The sequence below is a fragment of the Corylus avellana genome, chromosome 2 (assembly GCF_965113065.1).
Source record: "Corylus avellana chromosome 2, dhCorAvel1.hap1.2, whole genome shotgun sequence".
Classification (NCBI taxonomy): domain Eukaryota; kingdom Viridiplantae; phylum Streptophyta; class Magnoliopsida; order Fagales; family Betulaceae; genus Corylus; species Corylus avellana.
The window spans coordinates 35,165,243-35,183,974 of NC_142491.1; positions in this window are offsets into that span (position 1 = coordinate 35,165,243).

Genomic DNA, 18,732 nt, shown 5'->3' on the forward strand with positions numbered 1-18,732 from the left:
ACGTTTACTATTCGAAAATCTTCCCACAATAAAAGGGTACAAACTTGGACGCTGATTTCAACTTGTAAAACCCTAAGTTTTAGGTCTATAAATAGGGAATTATCAGATTAGTTGAGGGGGGCTACTAAATTTGAAGATTGCAGAGGAGAAAGAAGAGAGTTTAAGGTTTTCCTACCTTTTGGATATCTACTTTGTGATTCTTATTTGTAAGTATTCGATTTTACATTATGAATTCAATCAATTTTGTTTTGTCTTTCAATAACATAAGAGGCTAAACCTTCAACTAAGGTTGAAGATGAAGCCTCACTTATGATTAGCAATTTTGTTTCATGTATGTAATATTTTTCAATTTAATGGTTTAATTGCTCTATTGTTTTACTTCTAATCAATTTGATTGAATAATTCTTGGATATCTTTTATGATTCAAGGATACAATTGATGATTTAAGATTATTCAATATAATTGATTGCTTGGTTTTCATTGCTAAAAATTGGATTTTCCATGTGATTTATTCTCTTGATACAATTGATGTTTTGATAAATATTGGATATTTTCTTGTGATTTACGGATACAGTTAATGATTTGATCGAATATTGGATTTCTTTTGTGATTTGGGTTATGAATGGATACATGGGATCTTTTGATTAATTCTTTAAAGCAATAGTAAAACAAACTTAAGATTTATATGTGAGAACTTTGGGAAATATTATAGATCATGAAATTATGTTGTTATGAATTTGTGAGTGCAGATTCCGAAACCTTAGTACTTCGTCATAAGATTTCAATCACTTTAAATTGCTCATGCTTTTGCTTTTTCATTCAAACAAAAAAATCTCTCAAAAATTTGGAACTAGATTAGGGTTTAATTAATTTAAATTTAAAATTGCTTTCAAGAATACAATTCCCTTTGGGTTCGACCTCGCACTTGCAATCTATTAACTACAATTGATTCGTACACTTGCGAGTTAAATAAATCTGCACAACAACACCCACCGACACACCCACGTTTCATCTTTTGCAACTGGAAGTTTGAAACCCTTAGGAAAAAAATTTCGAAGCTTTGTCCGCCATCACGCCCCTGCTCAATGCCTATTCGCTGCCGCCCTTGCCCAACACCACCCGCATTTTGGGTTGCAAATTTTTATTAGTTTGTTCCTTCCAGCAAGGTGAGCTTGTTGCAAATTTTTATTTTTTTTTTTTATTTTTTTTATTTTTTTCAGTTAGCATGTTTGGTTTGTTCCACTGCCTGAGTTCTTTTGAGAAAAAAACAAGGTTTGGTGACTCATTTTTTGAGGAAAAAAAAAATTAAGAAACTTTCCATCTTCTAAATCTCCTTGTGTTGGCTTATAGAGAAAAATGGATTCTTTGAGAAAAATGGGTAGTTGTGAATGTCAAGCTACCCATGTGTTTGATGAAATGTTTGTGAGAAAATTTATTGACTTTAGAAAGAGCTTTATTCATTAAAAAAAAAAAAAAATTCCTTTCATTTGTGTTACTGCTGCTATTTATCAAAAAAATAATTTGTGTTATTGTTGCTACATTGCTCATGTTGATGAGATCTCCATAAAAAAAAAAAAAAAAAGTGTACAACGTTGACAAAGTTTTTTTTTTTTTTTTCCTCATTTAAGGCTTCCTATACACGTGGTCCAACTTAGGTTGGGGAAAAAGTGGAAGAGAAACTTTCAAGATGGCAAGTGCGCCCCACATGACGGGTTGACCGTCTCTTTTAATACATTTGACTGACGAAATGAGGGTTTTGGGCACAAAATGGTAGTTTGATAGGGTTGGTTAGTAGGGTTGTCAGTTCATGGGGGCAAAGTGACAATGCGTTGTAGTTGATGAGGGAAAAAAGGTAATTACTCCTAATTATATTCACATGCATTAAAGAAATATAAAAAGAAATAAAAAAGAAATGCAATGTTTGAATCAGAGAGAGAAAGAGAGAGTACATCTGGAATGGCACGTGCAAAGAACCTTGAGAGGGAGAAGAGGAGCAGCAGAAGGAACCCTATATATGCAACTTCAGGGTGTGGAAACAGAAGGGAAATGAGAAACAGAGACTAATCATGTACACGTGAGTAAAATAACCATTAATCACATCAGCCAACCCAAAAATTAAACCCTTAGAAAAACTATTATATTGTTAAACCCTAAATTGAAATCCACATTCTTTCTCCATTCTTCCATATTTTAGGGTTTTTACCATATTCCACCAGAAAATCAAAATTTCCACATTCTTCCTCCATATTATAGAGTTTTTAACAAATGGGTTATTCCTTTTCAAAATTAAACCCTAAATCGAAATCCACCACATTCAATCAGAGATAAAATCATGCATACATGGTGGAGGATGAGAGAGCGTGAAATAAAACACACCGACAGTGGCTGGCGACGGAGTTGGTGGTTGAGAGCAGGAGACGACGACAATGAGAGATACAACACCACCACCACGACGGCAACGAGGGCAGGCTAAGGGTAGGCGACGATGACGACAACGAGAGAAGTCTCTTCTACGAAGCTATGATAGAGGAACAATGGGGGCAACATGTGAAAATATAATGGAAAGTCTCGTGTTACTGAGAGAGGAACAATGGGAGGAACAATGGGAGTAACAAGGAGAGCCACGGGAGATTTGATTCCCCAAAACTTTCTGGCATATATGTGTAAACGTAGATAAAATTTCTTTTTTAATGGAGTTTGCTATAAACACCAGGTAGTGTTTTGGCGTTCAAAAAATTAACGGCAAAAATGATATTTTATCCTAGCATTTAGATAAATGCCAGTAATTTTTTAAACGACTATCCGACATTTAAAAAACTTATGCCAAAAAAGCCTTCTAACTTGGCGTTTATTCTAAATGCCAGGATAAAAAATAAAAAATAAAATAATAATAATAATAATAAAATTAAAAAAAAAAGGCCAGAAAGACCAATTTTTGTTGTAGTGTATATGCAATTTTTTTTTTTTTATTATTATCTGGAATTAATGGGTGAAGTGTTCTAATATTAGGTGTTACTAAAATGTTAACTTCCTCTCCTTTGAACATCCTTTTCTTCATGATGTACTACGGTTTGTTATGTCTTTATTTGATAGATTTAGTGGAATTATTGTTGTTGGTTTGACCGTCTATTTGGTTCACTGTAGTGGCGGAGCCAGTATTTTGGGTTTAGGGGGGTCAATATAATTAAAAATGAATTAATCAAAAATTAAATAAAAATATTAAAAAAATATAATTATTGCAATAAATAATTCAATGAAACTAAATTATTATTTAAAACATATAATGTAACTTACAATTTATTGTGTCACGCCTATCGTTAATTTATTCAGTTGTCCTTGACGAGTCTTCATACCTTGAAATCGCTGCGTGATTTTTTCATTGCTGCTAGTCTTGAATATATCATTCTCAATGTACGTGACCAGACAATCATTCATCCATTGATCTTCCATTCTGTTGAAAACGTTCTTTCAACAGTTGCTGTTGCAACTAGCAAAATTAATGACAATGTCACCAATGAATACACCAATGGATACACGATATTTTTCTTCATCTCTACCATCTTCTCAGCAAGTTGTCCAATCTCTTTGAGTGGTGCAAATTCAACACTAGCAAAATATTCATAATGAGGTATGACAACGTCTTGTTGTAAGTGTTGAAAAATACAATGCACAAGCGGACTAACATCGGCGTAAACTAGAATTCAGCCCAGGGGATTTAGTCCTCGCTCGTATTCACCCTAAGCGTTTTCCTAAGGGAATTTTTCAGAAGCTACATCATCTAACTGCCTATGACGGGCACTTGGAAGACATGGTAACAGCATCTCCTCCAGTACATCTTCCTACATATGTTAAGCCCAAGGAGCAAATTGAGGATATTTTAGATGGCCAGTTAGTTTCTACTCGACGAGGCAGGTACCAAAAATTTTTGGTCAAGTGGAAAAATCGCCCTATGGCTGATTGTTGTTGGCTCCAAACTTAAGAGGTCCAGCGGCTCAACTCAGAGTTGTATGATCTCTATCAATCCCACCAGCAAGTTCTTTTTAAGCGGGGGAGAATATGATGTAGTATAGGGAATAGAGTTATAGTTGCCTACATCCAGTTTACTTTCAATTTTAAGTTTCTATCTACACATGGTGGAGTTGTCAAAGGAATCTAACACATATGTGTTACGCTTAACCAAATCTCTCACTTTGTGGAAGTCCTTTTATGTTTAATATTTCTTTTCCTTTTACGTTTAGTAAGTCTTTTCCTTTTAAGTCTCTAATAAGTAGGTATTATATAACGACCTTGTACTCCTCAAGTTATGATAGGAAAAAAAAACGTATTTTTCAAAAGTTTGTTTTTGTTGAGTGTGATGCTCTAATTCCCCTGGCGCGACGCCAACCCCTGATGTGACTCCAGTCCTTTTATGTTTTTTCCTTGTTTCCTTCCAGAGTGGTTCGTGTGTTGCATCAAAGAGTCCTAGGGGGACTCTACACCGCAAGAGCTAAACGCTCAAAAAGAACAACATCCTGAATAAAAGGGGGTGTTTCTTCTAACCATATCCTGTCATCGTCCACCCCGATGGCCATTTTTGCAAGTGCATGGGTAGTTGTGTTCCCTTGCCTGTGAATATGCCCAACGTCCCATTTTTTAAAATGTTACGTGCCAAAATATTCATATTTTAGCCCTTAACTTATATTTGTTAATTCCTTAGTTTTGTTAGTTTATGCCATTTTAGTTCTTTTATGTGTTTTCTATATTTTTGAAGGCTTTTGGAAGAAAAGGAAGCAATTTTGGAAATTTCGGGCTTAAAGAGCAATTTTGAGAAAAGCTAGAGGCTCTGGTAGTGCGATCGAGCGCACTACAAGCAAGGACCAGACGAGCGAGCACCCATCACAGATGATCGATCGTAGTCCTATGATCGTTCGCACACAGGATACGATTGAGCGCACCCGTGCGTGAGGAGCAAGCCAGCCGCAACCTTTTTATGGAAAGTGTTTATTTTAGGGTTTCGAAGCCTTGTGCGAACTAGGGCTCAAACCCTATTTTTTTTAGGGTTTCTAAAGTATTCCTCCTAAGGCCTGTAAATAGACTCTTAAACCTTTAGAATAGAGAGACAATTTCCAATGAGAAGAATTGGAGCTCTTCAAGTTCAAGTTTCGGGTTTAGTCTTTTCCTTTCTATTTTATTTTATGAAGATGTTTAACATCAAACTCATGTGTAACTAAATTTCTTAGTAGGGCTAGATTGAAGCCCTAATTATGTTTATTTAATATTTCAATATTGGCACCTTTGGGATGATCATGTTGTGATATTTAACTTGATTAATTCCTGTTTTCATGAATTCCTCATATGTGTTTGTCTGATCAACATATGCATGTCGTATGGACTAGTTAATTAAATCAATTTGGATGACCGAGTCCAGGGTTTAGTAAGAGTAACAAAAGAAATTCACACTGGGTTCTTGGTTAATCAACATGGAAAACCGGGAGGATACATCTATGTCCTAAGTTCCATGTGTTTGTCGATTTCCATAGATTAATGCTTTCTTAAAGAACAACTTAGTATACACCCATGCTAAATCATTTAAGAAAGAAAAGAGTTGGAGTATACACCCATGTCTAACTCGTTGATTAGGAAAATCTATAGCTTAAGGAGTATACACCCATGCCCTTAGGTTGACAAACATTAGGTATGCATAACCAGATCAAAGCATCGGCATATTGTTATATTATATAAGCGTGATTAATGGTAGATATCAAAGCCCTACCTTTTTATTATTATCAACTCAAAATCAATCTTTGTTTTATTTTACTTACGGAATTTATTTTAAGCAAAATTTAGCTATCCTCGTAGGAATGATCTCATACTTGCACCATATACTACAATATTGATCTTATGCACTTGCAAACAAAACGTACAATTATTTGTCTATTAATTTAGGTAGATATTTGCACAACAAGCTTTTCCCGTTGCTGGGGATTGTTTGATTTTATTTGGAATTTTTTTTTCCTTTAATTTATTGTTGTTTTAAATTTTGTTGTTTTTCTAGTTTTTTCCGTAGTTCCTGTTCTGCCTTTGGAGGTAGGGCTGGCAATTTTGACACGACCCATGAACCCAACACAAAAAAATAGGTATTAGGTTTGGCCTTATCGGGTTCGAGTCGTAATCAGGTCTACCCGATTAAGACTCGATAATTTCGTGTCCGGCAGGTCGACCCGCTAGACCTGTTTTTTTTTTTCTTTTTTCTTTTTTCTTTTTTTCTAAAGGATAAGCCGATAAGGCAGAGGCACTCTAACTCAGTAAACCAAAACTGTGCCTCTGCCCTATTGCCTCTCTCACTCTCTACTTGCTCTCTCTCTCTCAAGTCTCGGTCCCTCACTCTCCCTCTCGACTCTCGGCTCTCTCTCTCTCTCGGGTCTCCCTCCTTGCCTTCGCCATTAGCAAGGCATCCTCACCGTCGCCGTCAGCAAGGCATCCTCAGTCCTCACCGTCTCCGTTAGCCACGCCTCCTTGCCGTCAGCCGCTCCTTTCTATCTCTGGTATGGCAGTATGTCATTGGCTTAACACTTATTACATGGGTCAATTAGAAAGCTTAAGGGAGTTAGACATTGCAGTGCCTGTTTAAAAAAAAAAAAAACATATCTTGCCTTGGTTGTTTCATTTGTTAAGGATTCTTTCAAATTTTATGGAACTTGTCTTGAGTTTAAGCAGAAAGCTTCATGATTGTATGCTAATTACACTTTACACTTTTTAGAACATATGAGGTCTCAATTGTCCAATTATGAGTGATTTGATTTTGAATTTCCTTTTGACTGTGATGATGGTGTTTGTCTTTTTAAGTTTGCTCATAAATAAGAACCATAGTTTATGTGAAACTTCTTTCTTGTTAACAACATAGTGCACAATGTTTGTGGGTATCATTCCTGTTAAGCCCTCACGAGACTTCACTCGTCCACTAGGGATGCCTAGGGGTTTAAAAGGCTTGTTGCATATGCTAAATACAATCGTCTCTCCCACAAAAGAGGATTTATGTTTCTTGCTTTCATTATATTTTTCATTTTGTTTTACTAAGGGACTAGCAAAATGTAAGTTTGGAGGTGTTTGATAAGTGCAAAATATTACATATTTGGACCCCTTTATTTACATTAGTTAATCCTTTAGCTGTGTTGTTATTTAATATTTTGTGTTAGTTTTGTGTTTTTAGTATTTTGTAGGTCATTGAAGAAAAACTACAACTTTAAAGGGAAAAATGCAAAGTTTGGAAGAAAGCATAATTTGAGAAGACCAAGATGATGTGGTTAAGTTCAACCAAATCCAAGGAAAAGGTTAAATCGGAATAAAGATCAGATTGGATAAGACTTCGAATCGGATTCAAATTCAGATTTTGTATACGTCTTAGATTTTTACCATAACTCTCCGCTCAAATATCTGATTGAAGTGATTCAAACGACATTGGAAAGCTAAATCCAAATACTACAATTTATTGTGAAATAGGATTTTCCTAATTCGGACGGTTATTATGCCAAAATCGCCCCGCAATTATAGGACACAAATTTGGACGAATCCTATTCCGATTTCAGACTTCTATTTTGACAGGGAGATAGACCTCCGAATTATCTAGGTTTACTTGGGCTTCTAGGACTTCTCTAAGCCTATAAATAAACTTCTTTGCATTCAAGAAAAGAGAGAAGTCCAGAGAGCAAAATTCTACAGTTTTTCTCTTTTTAGTTTAGGTTTTCTTTAGATTTAGGTTTTATTTTTATGTGGAGCTAAATTCCCAACTAAGGTTAGGGATGAAACTTTTATGTAAGTCTTTATTTATCTGATTTTATTGAGTTTTATATTTTAATTGTTTTACTTCTAATCAATGTGTGGAGTGATTCTTGGATATCTCTTGTGATTCAAGGATACATGTGATGATTTGAGATAATTTCATATGATTGATTGCTTGGTTTTTAACTCATAAAAATTGGATATCCCTTGTGATTTGTTCTATGGACACATCTGGTGTTTCAATTGAATTTGGATTCCTTTTGTGATTTGGTCAATGAATGGATACATGGAATGGTTTTGATTAATTCTTTGAAGTATAGTAAAACATACATAAGATTTAAATTGTGAGAACTTCGGATAAATATTGATGAACATGGAGTATGTTGTTATGATTCGGTGAGTGTGGATTCCTAAACCTTAGTCTTTACCTTTTGTTTTGTTTTATTTTATTTAGTTTATGTTTATCCTTTAATTTTCAAAACTCAAAACTAAAACCTTTTTGGAACTAGGTTAGGATTTAATTAGTTTAGATTTAAATTTTTCTTTCAAAAATACAATTCTCTGTGGGTTTGACCTCGCACTTGCAATCCATTAAACTACAATCGATTCGTACACTTGCGAGTTAAATAAATTTGCACAACAATTGGGGTTTGTTTAATTTTTCTTTTGGGCCGAAAAAGGGCTTTTTCTCTTCTAGATTTCCCATTCAATTGACACTAAAACAAATAAATAACAAAAACTTCAGTGCAGAAATAATTTCTTCAAGGTTGAAACTTGAAATGGAATGGGTGCCATTGTAATATTGTGACGCTTTCCTGTACCAAATTTAACTTCAAAAATTGATATAAGGGTTGGTTAGGGTTGCAATGTTGGCAGCATTATGGGATAAAAATAAAAGTAATGCTACACACACCTGTCTTCTTACTCTCTTAAGTGGCTTTTAAAACCATCATCAGTTTAAAATTAAATAAAGATCTATCTCAAATCTAATGATAGTTATCATAGTTTAATAGCCACCTAAGGGAATGGAGAAATTGGGAGAGGATTTTTTATTTTTTATTTTTTGTATTTAATAATGAATATGCTGTCACACAAACAAATATCTTTCAATTTCAAATGAAATAGAAAATTATTTTAGTATTAAGGTTTTATTTTATTGCATCTAACGGTGTACATGATGTCTGATGCCATGTATTGAATAAATTAAATTTTAATTTATTCTTAAATATTCAATTTATAGTTATATAGCATATAGTCGAATTATGTGTGTATATGAATATTGAAGAACTTGTTGAAGATGCATTCGAAATTAACGACGATGTGGTCAAATTACATTCACTACAAGATGACTCTGTTTCTGTGTGGACTGAGAGTAACAAAAAGGGAAAGAAGCGGAGGAAGACCTCAACTGTTTGGCAATTTCATGATGTCATTCATAATGCTGATCCAAATGACCCGGAGGTATGGGCAAAATGCAAGACATGTGGTAATAAATACAAGGCTCGAAGTTCATGTGGAACTGGGAATTTGAGAAAGCACATTCAAGTTTGCGCGGGGGGGGGGGGGGTGGTGGGGGGCAAACACTCGTGATGTTGGGTAGATGCTCTTAACTGGGAAAGCAGGATCTCTATCAGTAAATGACTCTAAATTTGATCCCAAAATATATAGAGAATTGTTGGTTGCTTTGATTATTAAGCATGATTTGCCTTTTTCATTTGTTGAATAAGATGGTGTAAGACAATTACATTAGTACTTGCGTGGTGATGTACCATCTATATCTAGAAATACTGCTAAGGCAGATTTGGTTAAGATGCATTTGAGGAAGAAAGAAATGATTAAATCTATGTTGCATGCTTGTCCTGGGAGGATTTGTTTAACATCTGATATATGGACTTCTTTGACAACTGATGGGTATATGTGCCTTACTACACATTTTATTAACAAAGATTGGGTATTAACTAAAATGGTGTTAAACTTTTCATTTATGCCCCCACATGATGGTGTTTCTTTGGAAGAAAAAATATATGATTTGCTACAAAAGTGGGGGATTGAGAACAAGATTTTTACTATAACATTGGACAATGCTTCTGCTAATAATCGTTGTGTTGAGTTATTAAAGCAAACGCTGAACATTAAGAAAGCCCTTCTTTGTGAAGGTGAGTTCTTTCGTATGCGTTGTTGTGCCCATATTCTTAATTTGATTGTGCAAGATGGATTAAAATAAATCTATGATGTTATCGAAAAGGTTCGAGATAGCGTGAAGTATGTTAAGGGATCACAATGGCGAAAACAAAAATTTCTTCATGTGGTAAATCAAATGTCATTGGACAGTCATAAAGGGTTAAAACAAGATGTGCCAACCAGATGGAATTCTACCTATCTTATGCTTGAGAGTGCTATTCACTATCAGAGTGCTTTTAATTATTTGGAGATGACTGATTCAAACTATAAGCCGCATTGTCCTACTGCACTTGAGTGGGAAAAGGTGGGTGATATCAGTAGTTTCTGAGCTTGCTTTTACGAAGCTACATGTGTTTTTTCTGGTACTAAGTATCCCACTGCCAACTTATACTTTCCCGTAGTTGCCATGATTTATGTATCCTTGAAGGAAGACCTTGTGAGTGAAAATGAGCATAAGAGATTAATGGCAACTCAAATGATCTCTAAATTTGAGAAATATTGGTTAGAATTCAGTGCAGTATTGGCCATAGCAATTATATTAGATCTTCGTTACAAGCTTCACCTTGTAAATTATTACTATACGAAGATCTATGGAGTTATGAATTATATACAGTTCGAGAATGTTCGTGGGAAAATAAAGAACCTTTTTATGGAGTATAGTGCTTCTTCTAATACTTCAAGTTCAAGCTCCATAACTATTCGGCAGTCCCAAATACCTAGAGCAAAACTATCTTGGCAAAAGGTGAATAATATCATTAACTTCTTATCTTATTAGTAACTTAGTATATATATATATATATATATATATATATATACTCTTAATTATTTATGTTTATATTCTCTCTGTTTCATGTAGGACTATTTAGCATTTGCTGGAGATGATATTAATTTCCAAACGAATCAATTGGACATTTATTCGGAGGAACCTAGGCCTGTGGATTTGGATGATACATTTGACATCCTTTCATTTTGGAAAGGAAATCAATTTTGCTATCCTGAAGTAGCTGCTATGGATCGTGATGTTTTGAGTATTCTTGTTTTTATTGTTGCTTCGGAATCCACTTTTAGCACTAGTGGACATGTGATTGATCAATATAAGAGCTCATTCAAGCCTGATATTGCTGAAACATTAGTTTGCACTAGAGATTGGTTATATGAAGATGAAGGTAATATTAATTATTTGCATATTTAATTTCTTCGTTTACTTGTATTATTTTTTTACTACACTATAATAAAATAACACTATTTCTTCTTATTTTTTTGATATAGAACTCACACAAATGGAGTTGGACTTGGATGGCAAAGAAGATGAGGTTTTGACAACTGATGTTAATTCAATTTCCTGTGACATTCCAAATTCATCTGGAGCACAATCTATTAATATTTCTTAAAATGATCATATATATAGTGTGTTATAATTCATATCTTTGGACTTTGATTACATGGGTGGATAATGGATGCCTTCATGGATCCTTCAAGACTTCAAGTGAAGTGGCATAATAGCCATTGGTCCTTGGGAACCTAATTTGTATTTTGTAATGAATTATGAATCTAATGTTGATGTAGTTTTGAGTTTTGTTTCTTTTTTTCTTTATTATTTTGTTTTTGTTAGCTTTTTTTTTATTATCTTTTTCTTTATTGCTATGATGGAAATGTTGACACATTTTACCCATCAATCTCATTCATATTTTGATCATTTTGAAATAGAAATTTTAGTTTTGTCCCTACTTAGACTTTATGCTTTATGAGGTATCGATGAGGGCCAAGTGCTTTACAAGTAACTAAGCATCCAAGCCAACCCCTTGAGTAGGTCCAACTTAATAGATTTTGAGGTCTAAGACAACAAATTTAGGTTGGGCCTTTTTTATATGTAAATATTTAATTAAATGATTTTAATTTAAAAACATTCTTCTTGCTTTTTGCCCTTAATTTTTTTTTTTTTCAAATGATTTGCAAAATTCATCTCTGTTATAAGACATTTAATTTCAACAGATTACATATATCATATTTTGTGTTGAAATATACATAATTCTTTTTTAGTGGATTGTAATTTGAGCAAAATTAAATTTCTTTATACTAAAAATTATTTTAATAAATGAACTTAGTCAATATGCTTGCTTGTTTTAAGTTTAGGTGAAATCATAAGTTTAGTAATTTCTTTTGGAGCACAATTAAGGTCACTTTCCATTTTATTTTATTTTATTTTCTTATCCTTTATTAAAGCCTTTAATATCTTGGAACTCAATTTTTTGCATTGACAGTGTATCGATGTATTATTATTACAATTTTGAATTTTCTTTTTTAAAAAAAAAAAAATTTATAGTTTGGGGTTTTAACGGGTCGTGTCGGGTCGTGTCTACCCGATTAGACCCGGTTATTTTAAACAAGTAAAACGGGTCGTGTTGGGTTACCCGACTATTTTCGTGTCATAATCGTGTCAGACCCGATTACCCGTTTAGCTAAACGAGTCATGTCTGTGTATAGGCTAATCATGTAATAGGTACCCGCGAGTCGTGTCAGGTACCCATTTTGCCACTCCTATCTGAAGGTGCGCTCGAGGGTCCATCTAGGGCGATCGAGCGCACCAGTGTGATCAATCGCACATCCGGACAGTAGCATAATTATTGCACTAATTATAGATCTGATTTTTTTTTCTTTTATTTCATGCGGGGTCAGTTGAGTCTGCATCTTCGTAAGTTTTATTTTTAATTTTGTTTTTATTTTCCCTTTTAATTTCAACTTCTTTTTGTTATTTTATTCTTGTTTTCACACATGTGGGGCTGCATTCCGATACCCCATAGACCATGTTCATGTTGCCATGACCCTTATCACCAGGTTAAAGGATGTCCTACAATGAGACAAATTTTTAACAAATTTTATGGGCACATGAACACATCGTTCTCTAGATCAGGGAATAACCGCTATTTTGATTCCTGTTACCCATCATGGAGCCAATAGTCCAATCTCTTATGTCAAGCTCAAGCTCCTGGAATTCATGATCCACAATCTCATGGACTGCAACATCATTCATATCAGCAATTTTATGATCATGCATATTCCTCTCAATCAGCTCCACAACAGCAATATCAGACTAAGTCACCTCCTCTTGAGTTTTCTGAGAAAACATTAGCTATGATCAGTTCAGCAATTGAGGAGATGAAGAACTCTCATTTGAAATCAGTTAAAAGGACGGAGGCCCACTGTACACAAAGAACAGATTTTCTCAAAAAGGAAGAGCCCCAAAGTCAGTCAGTTACCACTCTTCATGGACATTATATGAAGGAAGAGAGTATTTGCTATCATGAAGAGGAGTCATCTCCACGGCTTTATGATCAATCTTCTCCCATTGATTGGCCTCAACAATTCCAAGAGCAACAACAATACCAAAAAGAACCACCTCCTCCAAAAAGGCCTACCTTAGAAGAAACAGTGTTAGCTTTTCTTAGCCACAGTAAGGCCTGTAATCAATGGTTGCAATCCATCATGGCCAAGATAGAGGATCACTTCAAGCAAATATCAGATATCCTCAAAGAAGAAGAGTGTCAAGGTCAGTTAATGACAAATCTTAATGGACTATACATGGAGGAAGAGTGCACCTACTATCATGAGCAATCTGTCACATTGAAGAGTGAAGAGGTGGTTGAAAATCAAGTGGAAGAGAAGAAGGAGGAGCAAACCGAAGTTCCACAAGAGCCATATTAGGAAAGAGAAGAAAGCACTATGATTTTTTCACCATTAGCTTTTATTCCTGAAACACCAAGAGGCTAGGAGAGAAGTCTACTAGAGCTACCACATGAGCAAATTGAGAATATCAAGATAGAGAAGTTCCTTGAGTTTTCTTCCTACTTTATTCCAGTTCATGATTCCCCGCCGGATGAGAAACTGTTTGAGAAAACTCAAAGTGGTCCTCCCCGATCTATAGACATTCGGAAGCATCTTGCAATAGAAATAATTCATTCCCTTTTGTGCAAGAGAAGAAAAGATTGATGCTTCAAGTTTAAAGTGCCACAGTCTAGCTGAAGACATTAAACTTAGCGCTCATGGGAGGCACCCCATAGCATATCCTTTTTATTTTCTTGTTTGTTTTATTTTCTGTTGGTTATTTTTAATTTCGTTCTGTTTTCCCTTTGTTACTTTAGTGTTTTTAATTTTCAAGAACAAGTGTGCTTCAGTTCAAGTTTAGGGGTGTGCTATGAGCCATGCCATTCCAAACATGTCATCCATCTCCCGGGTAAATTCTTTCCATATTATAGACACATTGGGGACAATGTGTAATTTAAGTTAGGGGGTATGGGAGACACCTCATTCATCTCCCGGGTAAATTCTTTCCATATTATAGACACATTGGGGATAATGTGTAATTTAAGTTAGGGGGTATGGGAGACACCTTACACACACTTTGTCCCAGTTTTATTTTATTTTTATTTTTGTTGTTTGTAAAAAGAAATATATATATATGTTCATGTTTGTCTTAAAATTTTGGTTGATCTTAAAAATTGTGATTTGATTTCATTGGTGAGCTTAAAATTTTGAACACATGATCTGATAATTGGGTTTTTCAGTTTGGTTACTTGCTTAGGACAGTTGAGAATTCACATGTTTGATCTAATCTTACACAAGCACATTAGCACATAATTTGTGGGGTATGACATGAAGTCTGATGTGTGTGTTTCTATGTCTTGGGTGAAACTGGATGATTTATTAGATGGATACTTTGCCATATATATGTGTGTGTGTGTGTGTGTGTGTGTGTGTGTGTGTGATTAAAAAAAAAAAATGATCATTGATAAGCTTTTCACTAAGTAACTGGACCTCTTGCCTCAAAGCATTGAATGTTCACGTCAAAAAGTGAAGAATTTTGATTTGGTTAAAGTCATGGTTAGTTTAGTTTCATAGCCTTTTTCACTCGAGTTAGTAAGTCCTTAGGGGTGTTTTACACCTAATTCCCTAAAACCACCTGGTCTGGGAGTCATTAACTTAACACTCATTACATGGGTCAATTAGAAAACTTAAGGGAACCAAACATTGCACAGCCTGACCAAAAAGAAAAAAAGAGAAAAAAAAAAAAAAAAGTTATGCCATTGTTGTTCATTTTAATAGAGATTTCAGTGAACTTTGAGATATTGAGACATTGCACATTGAAAATAATTAGAAGCTTCATATTTATGTGCTAGTTCACTTCACACTGTTTCGAACTTGTGATGCCTTAGCATGTCTTTTGTAAGTTACTAAATTTTAAAATTCTAATTCATTGTGAAAATGGAGTTCATGTTTTTTAAGCTTGCTAATGAATGAAAAATTATGATTTTTAGTGATACTTTAATTTTTTGATAACATGAACTCTTGCATGATGTTTGTGGATAACATTCTTGGAAAACCCTCACGAGACTTCACTTGTCCTCTAAGGAATTCCTAGGAGTTTAAAAGGCTTGTTACATATTCTAAATGCAGTTATACATCCCACGAAAGATGGATTTATCTTTTTGTTTTCTGTTTCTCCATTTAGTTTTTAGTTTTGTATTGCTAAGGGACTAGCAATATGTAAGTTTCGGGGTGTATTAAGTGCCAAAATATTCATATTTTAGCCCTTAACTTATATTTGTTAATTCCTTAGTTTTGTTAGTTTATGCCATTTTAGTTCTTTTATGTGTTTTCTATGTTTTTGTAGGCTTTTGGAAGAAAAGGAAGCAATTTTGGAAGTTTCGGGCTTAAAGAGCAATTTTGGAAAAAGTTAGAGGCTCTGGTAGTGCGATCGATCTCAGTGGAGCTGCGATCAAGCGCACTACAAGCAAGGACCAGATGAGCGCAAGGCGTGCGCTCCTGCGCATAAGAAGCAACCTCGATCGCACCTGCGATCGAGCGCCCAGCACAAACGATTGATCGCAGTCTTGCGATCAATCGCACACAGGATGCGATAGAGTGCACCCGTGCGTGAGGAGCAATCTAGCCGCAGCCTTTTTATGGAAAGTGTTTATTTTAAGGTTTTGAAGCCTTGTGCGAACTAGGGCTCAAACTCTACGTTTTTTAGGGTTTCTAGAGTATCCCTAAGGCCTGTAAATAGACCCTAAAACCTTTAGAATAGAGAGACAATTTCCGAGGAGAAGAATTGGAGTTCTTCAAGTTCAAGTTTCGGGTTTATTCTTTTCCTTTCTATTTTATTTTATGAAAATGTTTAACATCAAACTCATGTGTAACTAAATTTCTTAGTATAGGCTAGATTGAATCCCTAATTATGTTTATTTAATATTTCAATATTGGCACCTTTGTGATGATCATGTTGTGATATTTAACTTGATTAATTCCTGTTTTCATGAATTCCTCATGTGTGTTTGTCTGATCAACATATGCATGTGGTATGGGCTAGTTAATTAAATCAATTTGGATGACCGAGTCCTGGGTTTAATAAGAGTAACAAAAGAAATCCACACCGGGTTCTTGGGTTAATCAACATGGAAAACCTGGAGTATACACTCATGCCCTAAGTTTCATGTGTTTGTCGATTTTCATAGATTAATGCTTTCTTAAAGAACAACTTAGTATACACCCATGCTAAATCCTTTAAGAAAGAAAAGAGTTAGAGTATACACCCATGCCTAACTCGTTACTTAAGGAAATCTATAACTTAAGGAGTATACACCTATGCCCTTAAGTTGACAAACATTAGGTATGCATAACATTGTCAAAGCATTGGCATATTGTTATATTATATAAGCATGATTAGTGGTGGATATCAAAGCCCTACCTTTTTATTATTATCAACTCAAAATCAATCTTTGTTTTGTTTTACTTATGGAATTTATTTTAAGCAAAATTTAGCAATCCTCGTGGAAATGATCTCGTACTTGCACCATATACTACAATATTGACCTTGTGCACTTGAGAGTAAAACGTACAATTATTTTCCTATTAATTTAGGTAGATATTTGCACAACAAAAAATCAGCTAGGACCGTCTGAATATTAGCTATGATGTGCCCATATGCGCTCCAGTTCTGGTTTCAAAAGCAAGGGAACACAGCTACCCATGGAACTTACCTAATCCTACATTATGATATATTCTTTTTGTAGCACACATATGGAAAATTTTGTGAAACAGAAAAGCCACTATTTTGTAGAGCCTTTTCCTTGAAAATGTATATGATGTTTGTCACTTGGTGTACAAAAAGTAGACATTATTACCTAACCCAACGTTATGATATATTCTTTTTGTTGTACAGATATGAAATTTTTTGTGAAATGGAGAAGCCACGATTTTGCAAAGCCTTTTCCTTCAAAATGTATAGGATGTTTGTCAATTGGTGTACAAAAAGTAGATGTTATTACCTAACCCTATGTTTTGGTACATTCTTTTTGTAGTACAGATATGAAATATTTTGTGAAATGGAGAAGCCACTATTTTACAAAGCATTTTCCTTCAAAATGTATAGGATGTTTGTCACTTGGTGTACAAAAAGTAGACATTATTACCTAATCCTACGTTTTGATGTGTTATTTTTGTAGCACAGATGTGAGAGAAGAGAGATATGTAGAAAATTAAAGCAGTTTTTTGAAACAACTTTGCAAAATTTTGAAATATGAACTTTATGTGAACCTAGAAGGATGTACTCAATAGACAATAGTGGTGTTGAGATGCTCACTTTTGTCAATTTTAATGATTGGATGCTCTTAAATTAGGTTTATGGCTCTAGGCTGACTTGTAATTGAAATTATATATTAGTGCCTTTCTTTGATGATGGTTGCTAGTGATAGTGAGCAAGTGGCTTAATACCTTCGTTTTCGTTGATTATATTGATACCATGGTGATACTTCTAAGACTTTTGTGACCAACAATGGCCATATTAGTGATAGTCTACAATAAACTTAAATATCCAAGTGAATCTCCTCACTTGTTAGGGTAATTACTTCTTGGGAAAATTACAGTTTACACCCCAAAGTTGACAGCATTTTTCAATTCAAACACCAAAGTTTCAATTTTTGCAATCCACCCCCCAAAAGTTCCAAATTTTTGCAATTTAACCAATTGTATCCAAAACTTCTCATATTGCCCATTTGCCCCTAATTTTTGTTTTTTTTTTCATTTTTTTTATAAAAAATTAAAAAATAAAAATTCGGGGTGGCTAGGCTTTGCCCATTTGGCCATTTTTGCACCCCCCAAAATTATTATTATTATTTGTTTTATAAAAAATATAAAAATAAAAATAAAAATCAGGGGCAATATGGGAATTTTGGGATAATATTGGTCAAAATGAAAAAAATTGGAACTTTGTAGGGGTGGATTGCAAAAATTGAAACTTTGATGTTCGAATTGAAAAATGTTGTTAACTTTGGGGGGGGGTAAACTGTAATTTTCCCTTACTTCTTAAAAAATTAGCATGTTCTATAAGAACATAGCCCGCATCACTATGCCTTTAGTGCACAATGCATATATATATATATAACAATATTGTGGATTTTGTCAAAAAAATTAGCAACATGCAAATATGGAAACCAATATAAGGCCACTTTTTAACAACACATTGTTAATTGAAATAGAAACCTACAAGGATCGAAGGGCTTATAGATATACAACACCAAGTCAACAACAAACACACTTATTAAGACATTATTATTATTATCATTTTTTTGTTTTCTATTCAATGTTGGGGAAAGGGAAAAGGAAATGACAAGAAAATAAAACACAAAGGTGACAAAGTTTTCATAAGAATCATTAGGAATGGGTCAAATAAATGACATGGCCCATCAAACAAACTTAAACTGCCAAAAGAGACCGTAATAATAGGCAAATTTCGTAAAC